Below are 9508 nucleotides of genomic sequence, written 5' to 3'. Positions count from 1 at the left end.
TTTGCTTTCTCTCTTGCGCTATTTCATCTCTGCAAAATACCAGCATCCTTCTGATCACCGTGGGTCTCCAGCATTGTTGCTTCTTTACTTTTAATACTAGGCTCCTTTTCACCAGGACCAGCGTCTCCCGCGTGGCTGGAGGCAACCACCGGTAACCCCAAGCAGAAGACCTTTGCAGGCAACACCACCCTCCCCCCTGAAGAGCAGCTCAAAGTCACTGGCAACCATCTCACCCTCTTCCATCATTCACCCCTGGACGTCTCGCTCTGCCCCCAAGTTACGGGTCCAGCTTGCTCTTTCTGTCACATTATCGCGATGAAGGGTTTAGCCTGCAGGAGACCCTGCGCTGAGCCATTTTTGAAGACACCTGATGCGGCGGATGAATCACTGCTAAACAAACCACACCTGTAGGGACGGCACAGCCTTTGCATGGACCCTTCGGAGCCCGCCCCGTCACGGCCAGATTGCTCGCCACCAAGTGATCCTGAGAAAGGCTGGCCGGACGATGGATCGTGCAGCGTCTACTGGCCATACCACCTTGGATACGCCTGATTTCTTCTGATCTTGGAAGTAAAGCAGTGCTGGGCTTGGACAGTACTTGGATGGGAGACCTCCTGGGAACACTGGGTGCTGTAGACCATTTTGATAACGTTTTGCCCTACTGCCCAGCTCGGCTACCATGGAACGGCGCCTTGCCGGACACCGACCTTAAGTACTTAGATGATGGAAGCCCCAAGGCCTCTGAGCCAGTTGGCAGCTAAGTACGCTACCCCGCCGCCTTCACGCAGGCCTGACACCGAGCTCCTTGCCACGGCTAGGAGTGCTTATTGACTCCGCAGCTCGCCGTGTGGAAATGATGGCGTTGAAAGCACCCGGGGCCGTGAAGGGGCCAGGCTTTCAGCAGGTGCCCAGGGAAGGTTTCGGATGCCGGCTGCCTAGCGAGGGCCAGCAGAAGTAACATGTTTCTCTGCAAAGAAGCTTGTGTAACCAAGCCAGACAGCTGACAAAGAGCTAACCTCAGTGCAAGGAAGGCAAGGAAGGTGCGGAAGGAATTGGGGAGGGGGGTGGTGATTCCTGCTAGGGCCCTGAAATCATAAAACAGGCAGGAGAGTCTGACGCATGGTGACGGAGAGGTTGTAGAGGCAGATATGGGGTCTTGTGCGAGCACGTGTGCATGCTGGCTTGTGTGTGAGAGTGCGCTTCCTAGGTGTGGCGCGCTGCAGACAGTCAAAGGGATTGTTCCCTTTCATTAAAAGTTAATCCCCGGCTACAGGCTATTAGAAAGCAAGTAACCACGCTCTACTCACCCTACCCGGGTCTACCGGTGAGTCTCGCCTCTGTTCCCGGCCTGTGGCATTGGCCGTGAAGCTGATGTTCCGTCGACAGCGCTGCAGCCGATCAGTGAGCTCAGCGGCTCTGAGTGGGGCCTTCTGTCTACAAGACCTTTTAAGGAAGCCAGCAAAAAAATTGAAGAGAAGGGAAAGCACAAAAGGACCTGGTCTTGCTGAGCACTGGAAAGGGCAGCCGGCAGCCAGACGTCAAAGTAGAAAAGCAGCAATTGAGAGGCTTGTCTCTGTCTACGGCCTCACCATCCTGAACATGCCTGATCTCGGAAGCTAAGCAGGGTTGGGCCTGGTTAGTACTTGGATAGGAGACCGCCTGGGAATACCAGGTGCTGTAGGCTTTTGCTTTTTCCTTCTTTCCACCAGCAGGGGGCACTCTCTTCTATGCCTTTTTTCCATTCCCTTTCACAAGTGCACACATTCATTCTCTTTTCTTTTTTTCATTTGCTTTCTCTCTTGCGGTATTTCATCTCTGCAAAATACCAACATCCTTCTGATCACCTTGGGCCTCCAGCATTGTTGCTTCTTTACTTTTAATACTAGGACCAGCGTCTCCCGCGTGGCTGGAGGCAACCACCGGTAACCCCAAGCAGAAGACCTTTGCAGGCAACACGACCCTCCCCCCTGAAGAGCAGCTCAAAGTCACTGGCAACCATCTCACCCTCTTCCTTCATTCACCCCTGGACGTCTCGCTCCGCCCCCAAGTTACGGGTCCAGCTTGCTCTTTCTGTCACATTACCGCGATGAAGGGTTTAGCCTGCAGGAGACCCTGCGAAGAGACATTTTTGAAGACACCTGATGCGTCGGGTGAATCACTGCTAAACAAACCACACCTGTAGGGACGGCACAGCCTTTGCATGGACCCTTCGGAGCCCGCCCCGTCACGGCCAGATTGCTCGCCACCAAGCGATCCTGAGAAAGGCTGGCCGGGCGAAGGATCGTGCAGCGACTACTGGCCATACCACCTTGGATACGCCTGATCTCGTCTGATCTCAGAAGCTAAGCAGGGTTGGGCCTGGTTAGTACTTGGATGGGAGACTGCCTGGGAATTCCAGGTGCATTAGGCTTTTGCTTTTTCCTTCTTTCCACCAGCAGGGGGCACTCTCTTCTATGCCTTTTTTCCATTCCCTTTCACAAGTGCACACATTCATTCTCTTTTCTTTTTTTCATTTGCTTTCTCTCTTGCGCTATTTCATCTCTGCAAAATACCAGCATCCTTCTGATCACCGTGGGCCTCCAGCATTGTTGCTTCTTCACTTTTAATACTAGGCTCCTTTTCACCAGGACCAGTGTTTCCCGCGTGGCTGGAGGCAACCACCAGTAACCCCAAGCAGAAGACCTTTGCAGGCAACACGACCCTCCCCTCTGAAGAGCAGCTCAAAGTCACAGGCAGCCATCTCACCCTCTTCCTTCATTCACCCCTGGACGTCTCGCTCCGCCCCCAAGTTACGGGTCCAGCTTGCTCTTTCTGTCACATTACCGCGATGAAGGGTTTAGCCTGCAGGAGACCCTGCGCCGAGACATTTTTGAAGACACCTGATGCGGTGGGTGAATCACTGCTAAACAAACCACACCTGTAGGGACGGAACAGCCTTAGCATGGACCCTTCGGAGCCCGCCCCGTCACGGCCAGATTGCTCGCCATCAAGCGATCCTGAGAAAGGCTGGCCGGGCGATGGATCGAGCAAAGTCTACTGGCCATACAATCATAGAATCATAGAATCATAGAATGGTAGAGTTGGAAGGGACCTCCTGGGTCATCTGGTCCAACCCCCTGCTCAAAGCAGGATTCACTAAATCATCTCAGACAGATGTCTGTCCAGCCTCTGTTTGAAGACGTCCATTGAAGGGGAACTCACCACCTCTCGTGGCAGCCTGTTCCACTCATTAATCACCCTAACTGTCAAAAAGTTTTTTCTAATATCTAATCTGTGTCTCCTCCCATTTAGTTTCATCCCGTTGCTTCTAGTCTTTCCCTGTGCCACTTTGTCTTTTCCCATGTCACTTTGGATACACCCAATCTCTTCTGATTTCAGAAGCAAAGCAGGGCTGGGCTCGGACAGTACTTGGATGGGAGACCTTCTGGGAACACCTGGTGCTGTAGACCATTTTGATGACGTTTTGCCCTACTGCCCAGCTCGGCTAGCATGGAAAGGTGCCTTGCCGGACACCGACCTTAAGTAACTTAGATGATGGAAGCCCCAAGGCCTCTGAGCCAGTTGGCAGCTAAGTACGCTACCCCGCCGCTCTTCACGCAGACCTGACACCGATCTCCTTGCCACGGCTAGGAGTGCTTATTGACTCCGCAGCTCGCTGTGTGGAAATGATGGCGTTAAAAGAACCCGGGGCAGTGAAGGGGCCAGGCTTTCAGCAGGTGCCCAGGGAAGGTTTTGGATGCCGGCCGCCTAGCGAGGGCCAGCAGAAGTAACATGGTTCTCTGCAAAGAAGCTTGTGTAACCAAGCCAGACGGCTGACAAAGAGCTAACCTCAGTGCAAGGAAGGTGCGGAAGGAATTGGGGAGGGGGGGGGTGATTCCTGCTAGGGCCCTGAAATCATAAAACAGGCAGGAGAGTCTGACGCATGGTGACGGATAGGTTGTAGAGGCAGATAGGGGGTGTTGTCATGTGCGAGCACGTGTGCATGCTGGCTTGTGTGTGAGAGTGCGCTTCCTAGGTGTGGCGCGCTGCAGACAGTCAAAGGGATTGTTCCCTTTCATTAAAAGTTATTCCCCGGCTGCAGGCTATTAGAAAGCAACTAACCACGCTCTACTCACCCTACCCGGGTCTACCGGTGAGTCTCGCCTCTGCTCCCGGCCTCTGGCATTGGCCGTGAAGCTGACATTCCGTCGACAGCGCTGCAGCCGATCAGTGAGCTCAGCGGCTCTGAGTGGGGCGTTGTGTCTACAAGACCTTTTAAGTAGTGTTGAGCCACCCCCGTAGTGTTCGAGTTCGGTTCGGTTCGTCGAACACCCGTGTGTTCGCCGAACTGTTCGTCGAACTGTTCGTCGAACACCTTCGAACACCGTTAAAACCAATGGCAGGCAAACAAAAACACATAGAAACACATAGAAAACACCTTCAAAGGTGTCCAAAAGCTGACAAACTGCTCAGAAGACATAACTAACACATGGAAAAGTGACAAGTACATATAGTCATGCGAAAAGAAAAGAGGTGGAGGAGTAAAAGGAGGGGGAGACACAGATATAGGCATGTCATGCCCTTCTAAAATCCAAAAAGTGAGAAGCCGACACGGCCAGTCCGCTCCTGCCCGTGCCACCTCCGTGTTGCCGGGTTTGTGCCAGAGCCGCGGTGAACCCTGACGGCCAGCCCCCCTCTCCCAATACTGGTGCCTGTCCGCTGGTGGGTCGAGAGAGCCCCCCTGTGGTGGAGGCAGCTCTAAGCTTTTTAATTTAAATTGTCCCTCTAATTTGAATGAATACACTTTAAATCCATTTACAAGGATCTATTGGAGGGCAAGTCTCATGCCAGCAGCCGCGTAATTCCAGCTCCAGTAGCGTCCACTAAAGCTGCTGCAGTTAAAAAGCTTTTATAAGGATCGAGCTCGGCTGTCCACCGCAAGGCATCCTAGTGCCAGTCCCAGCCCCTATGCCTTGGGGTGCCTCCTGATGCTCTTCACTAAGTATCCCGTGGTCCTGAAGCATTTCCTTTGAAAAAATTAAGTGTCCAAACTACAGGTGGTGTAGCTTGCTTAACAGCCGGGATAATCCACTGACTAGCAGACACTGCTACTAGGCACAAAGTATTTCCTGGGCTAGATGCAGTTAAAAATTTGTAAGTAGATACTCTCGTTGGATGCTGAGAAAGCATTCCATAGAGTCTCCTGGCACGCCATATATGATTCTCTTAAAAAGCTTGGGGTAGGGGTCTAGGGGACCCTTTTATAGCCAAAATCACGGCCCTGTATCACAATACGTCACCTAGGCTGAAGATAAATGGAACTGTAGCACCGAGGGCTCGGTTGCTACAGACGTATTGCACCTCACCCAGAGGTGTGATATCTCACTCTCAGATAAGGATGGAGTGTGGATCAGGACCCGACACCTGCATGCATTACACCACATTTCCGTGGGGCAGGGCGACCAATATGCCCCTGAGATGGGCACGACAGTCCCTGTCCCTGGCTGGAGTGGGGGGAGGGAACACTGAGGAAAGGGAACCCTGCAGTGCAGGAGCAGGGAAGAAGCAGTTCCTGGGTGCATTGAGAAGGGAGTATAAAAGGTGGGCACCATCTTAGTTCAGTGCAGAGAAGTCTGAGCAGAAGTGGCAGGGAGCAGGGGCTCTGCATGAGCTCTGCTCCGGAGGCGGGCCTAGTAACAGAGGCCCAGGCCTGCAAGAGGGAGAAGGAAGGAAGAGGAGCGGAGAAGGCTCCAGGAACGAGGAATGAAGGGATCCCAGGGGTGCGGACGGGCGAGTCGCCACCGCACGCCCGAATCCACCTGCGTGGAGGGGTCAGGCCAAAGGGGGAGACCGGTCCCCGAACTAGTGGAGGCAGGAAACGACCCTCAGCTAGAAACCGGAGGCTCTGACATTTTATGTGGCGCAGCCCCTTGCTCCACCCGCTAGGAAGGCACCACATAGGGTCAGGGAAACTGGCGCCAAGTTTACCAAGAGGAGGCCCGAGGCAGCCGGACAGAAGTGTTGGTAAGAAAGGCCAGACAAAGGACACACAAAGGGGGTCCTGTGAAGCGCTCCAAAGTTATCTGGGAGTTGTCTGAGCCCCTCACCTGGTGAGCACAGTACGACGTTGGCAGCCGTTACCTGCAGACGTGGTCTGGATAATAAGAACTGTGAGTAAAGGCCCTGAACTGCATCACTGACTCCGTGTCGTTACTGCTGCTGCCCTGCACCATCACCCCCATCCTCCGCATACACTGCCCTGAGGCTATACTCCTCCCGTGGGGAGTTATGCTACGCTCTGCTGCACCCACAACACCAGCCTTAGCGGTCTGCCCTGTAGCGGCGGTTCACTCTGACCGCAATCCACGGGTGGCGTAGTCGGACATTTAAACATCAAAACCACATAAATAGTTCCGCCACTGGTTTGACCGCCCTGAGCCACGGAACCGGATCGCCGCCACGAAGACTACAACCACCAGCATCCACCAAAAAGTGTCCGGCTCCGGGTGTCCCAAGGCCCAGGGGGTGCGTCAGAACATTTTCATCACCTTTCACAATCACCAATGGGACAAGGCAGGGATGTCCTCTGTCCCCTCTCTTATACATCCTAGTGACGGAGCACCTGCTCTCATCAATTCGCCATAACCCCAATATTAGGTGGATTGAGGTGGGAGGCACCGAGTACAAGTGCTCGCTATTTGCTGATGATGTCCTAGTATATATCACTCAATCACATATATCCATCCCTGCTGTTATGGCTGAAATAGATCACTTTGTTACATGGTAAAATTTTAAAATCAATGCAGCGAAGTCTGAGGCCCTCGATGTCTCCCTCCCTAAATCCATATAGGATTCCATCCAGTCCAACTTTCCCTTTGCCTGGCCCTCACAGGGTATCAAATACTTAGGAATTCCTATTCATAGAGACCTCTCCCATCTATGTTATCTTAATTTTGGGCCCTTTATTGAACAATTCCATACAGACCACGGTTGGCAAGTTAGAACTGTAAGATTCACTACGTGAACCACTGGTGTTTTGTGGAAAAGCACATGTACACCGCGTTCCAAATTATTATGCAAAAAGTGTTTAGGAGTGATAAGGGAAGAATTTGTTTGTTTGTCAGTTAAACTCATTGATGGTGATGTGTGTCAGGGCTCTTTATATCACTGTAAGCAATTGCAGACACCTGTGCTAATTAGTTTGGCAGGTGTGTCCAATGAAAGGCAAGACTACTTAAGAAGGCTCTCTCACATTATTAAGCAGCCTACATTTTCTGCCAAAATGGGAAAGAAAAAGGATGTGTCGGCTGCTGAGAAGCAACAAATTGTGGAGTGTTTAGGTCAAGGCATGACTACAATCAACATTGTGCGATGATCAGGATGAAGTGTCTTGGCAATGAAGAAGTATGTAGCTGATTCACAGTACACACGTGTGCGTGCTGATAAGGGCAAATTGAGGACTCTTTCCTACAGGAAATTACGTCAGGTTGAAAGAGCAGCGGCAAAAAAGCCTTGTCATAGCAGCAGACAAGTTTTTGAAGCTGCTTGTGCCTCCAACGTCCCCCGAACAACAAGATGCAGGGTCCTTCAGAGGTTTGCAGCTGTGCATACGCCATCCTGTCGACCTCCTCTATCCACTTCACACAAGCAGAAACGGCTCCAGTGGGCCAAACATTACATGAAGACTGATTTCAAAACTGTTTTGTTCACGGATGAGTGCCATGCAGCGCTCGATGGTCCAGATGGATGGAGTGGAGGATGGCTGGTTGATGGACACCCCACGCAAACACGGCTACAGCGCCAACAAGGAGGAGGTGGAGTAATGTTTTGGGCTGAAATCATGGGGAGAGAGATTGTCGGCCCCTTTAGGATCCCTGAAGGCGCTAAAGATGAACTCCATAATGTATGTGGATTTTCTCAAACAGCACTTCCTGCCATGGTTCAAGAAGAAGAACCGTGTATTTCACAGCAAGATCATTTTTCTGCATGATAATGCACCATCTCATGCTGCACATAAAACATCTGCATCTCTGGCTGATATGGGCTTAAAAGGGGACAAACTTATGGTGTGACCCCCATGCTCCCCTGACCTCTACCCCATTCAGAACCTTTGGAGCATCATTAAAAGGAGTGTCTATGATGGCGGGAGGCAGTTCACATCTAAGCAACAGCTCTGGGAGGGTATTCTGTCCTCATGCAAAACAATTGAAGCAGAAACCATCCAAAACCTGACAAATTCAATGGACGAGAGAGTTCAGAAGCTCCTTTCGAACAAGGGGTCCTATGTGAAAATGTAACATCACCTAGAATAAAGTTTTGAGTTGAAAACTGTTTGATTTCAGTTTCTAACAACCTGCTAATGCTTATAATTTCAAAAATGACCATTTTTTGGTCTTTATTAAAATGAAAAGGTTGATCGAAAAGTTTGGGGGATCTAAGAGTGTGGCAACCCAGTAGTCATGATTACTTCGAATTCTGACAATATGAGGGTCATGCTGCAGGTAGTGCAGCAAGAAGGCACTTATGTGTCTTGCGCATCTCGGAGCCCCAAAATTATTTTCCGGGCTAGATGCAGCTAAAAATTATTTTTAATTTTAAATCTGGTGGAGCTTATTATAGATGGCCTAATAGGATCAGTGCTGCACACTGCTACAAAGCCCAAATTATTTTCCAGTCAAGATACAGATAAACATGATTAGTAATTTGAAAGCTTAAAACGGTTGGTAGGGTGATTTTAACCAATCATCAAGCTTTTACTCTCCCCAGGATGACACAGGGGTAGAAAAGTCGTTTCAGATCCATGATTTGTTCATCTTTATGAACGTGAGTCTGTCTACATTATCAGTGGAGAGCCACGTGCGCTTATCTGTCATCACACCACCAGCAGCGCTGAACACACGTTCAGACAGAACGCTGGCTGCGGGGCATGACAAGATCTCCAAGGCGTAAGTGGCTAGCTCCGGCCATTTATCCAGATTGGAAGCCCAAAAAGAGCAAGGGTCCAGTGACACAGTCGTGGCTTCAATGTTTACTTGGAGATACTCCTGTACCATCGTCTCTAGGCGTTGACTATGTGTCAGACTTCTTGTCTCCTGTGGCCTTGCAAAGGATGGGCTAAAAAAGTGGTGAAATGATTCCGCAAAGTTGATGTTACCAGCAGATACTGTGGTTCTGTTACGGTTTGAGTGCTGAACACTTGACGGTCCCACGGTTGGCAAGTTGGAACTGTGAGATTCACTACGTGCACCACTGGTGTTTTGTGGAAAAGCACATGTAAGATTCTGCAACAGTCTCTGCTGATACTCCTGCATGCGTGCATCCCTTTCTATGGCAGGAATAATTTCGGCAAATTTACTTTTGTACCGGGGATCTAACAGTGTGGCAACCCAGTAGTCAGGATTATTTCTAATTCTCACAATTCGAGGGTCATGTTGCAGGTAGTGCAGCAAGAAGGCACTCATGTGTGTTGCGCATCCAGGAGCACCAAGTCCCTGTTGTGTTGGTGGCGAGGTAACAATCATGCTTCCTT

General features: G+C 50.9%; 3 pseudogenes; all 3 read left to right on the top strand.

Moving 5' to 3' along the window:
• Positions 1-519: 519 nt before the first annotated feature.
• Positions 520-639, top strand: LOC141269309 (5S ribosomal RNA; annotated as a pseudogene).
• Positions 640-1575: 936 nt separating this feature from the next.
• On the top strand, positions 1576-1684 carry LOC141269518 (5S ribosomal RNA; annotated as a pseudogene).
• Positions 1685-2290: 606 nt separating this feature from the next.
• LOC141267446 (5S ribosomal RNA) lies at positions 2291-2410 on the top strand (annotated as a pseudogene).
• Positions 2411-9508: the final 7098 nt, after the last annotated feature.

This window comes from Phyllobates terribilis, unplaced genomic scaffold (assembly GCF_046119375.1).
Source record: "Phyllobates terribilis strain yellow unplaced genomic scaffold, ASM4611937v1 Scaffold_4__5_contigs__length_816908805, whole genome shotgun sequence".
In the NCBI taxonomy this organism is placed as follows: Eukaryota; Metazoa; Chordata; class Amphibia; order Anura; family Dendrobatidae; genus Phyllobates; species Phyllobates terribilis.
This window is presented reverse-complemented; position numbering and strand designations above follow the sequence as displayed.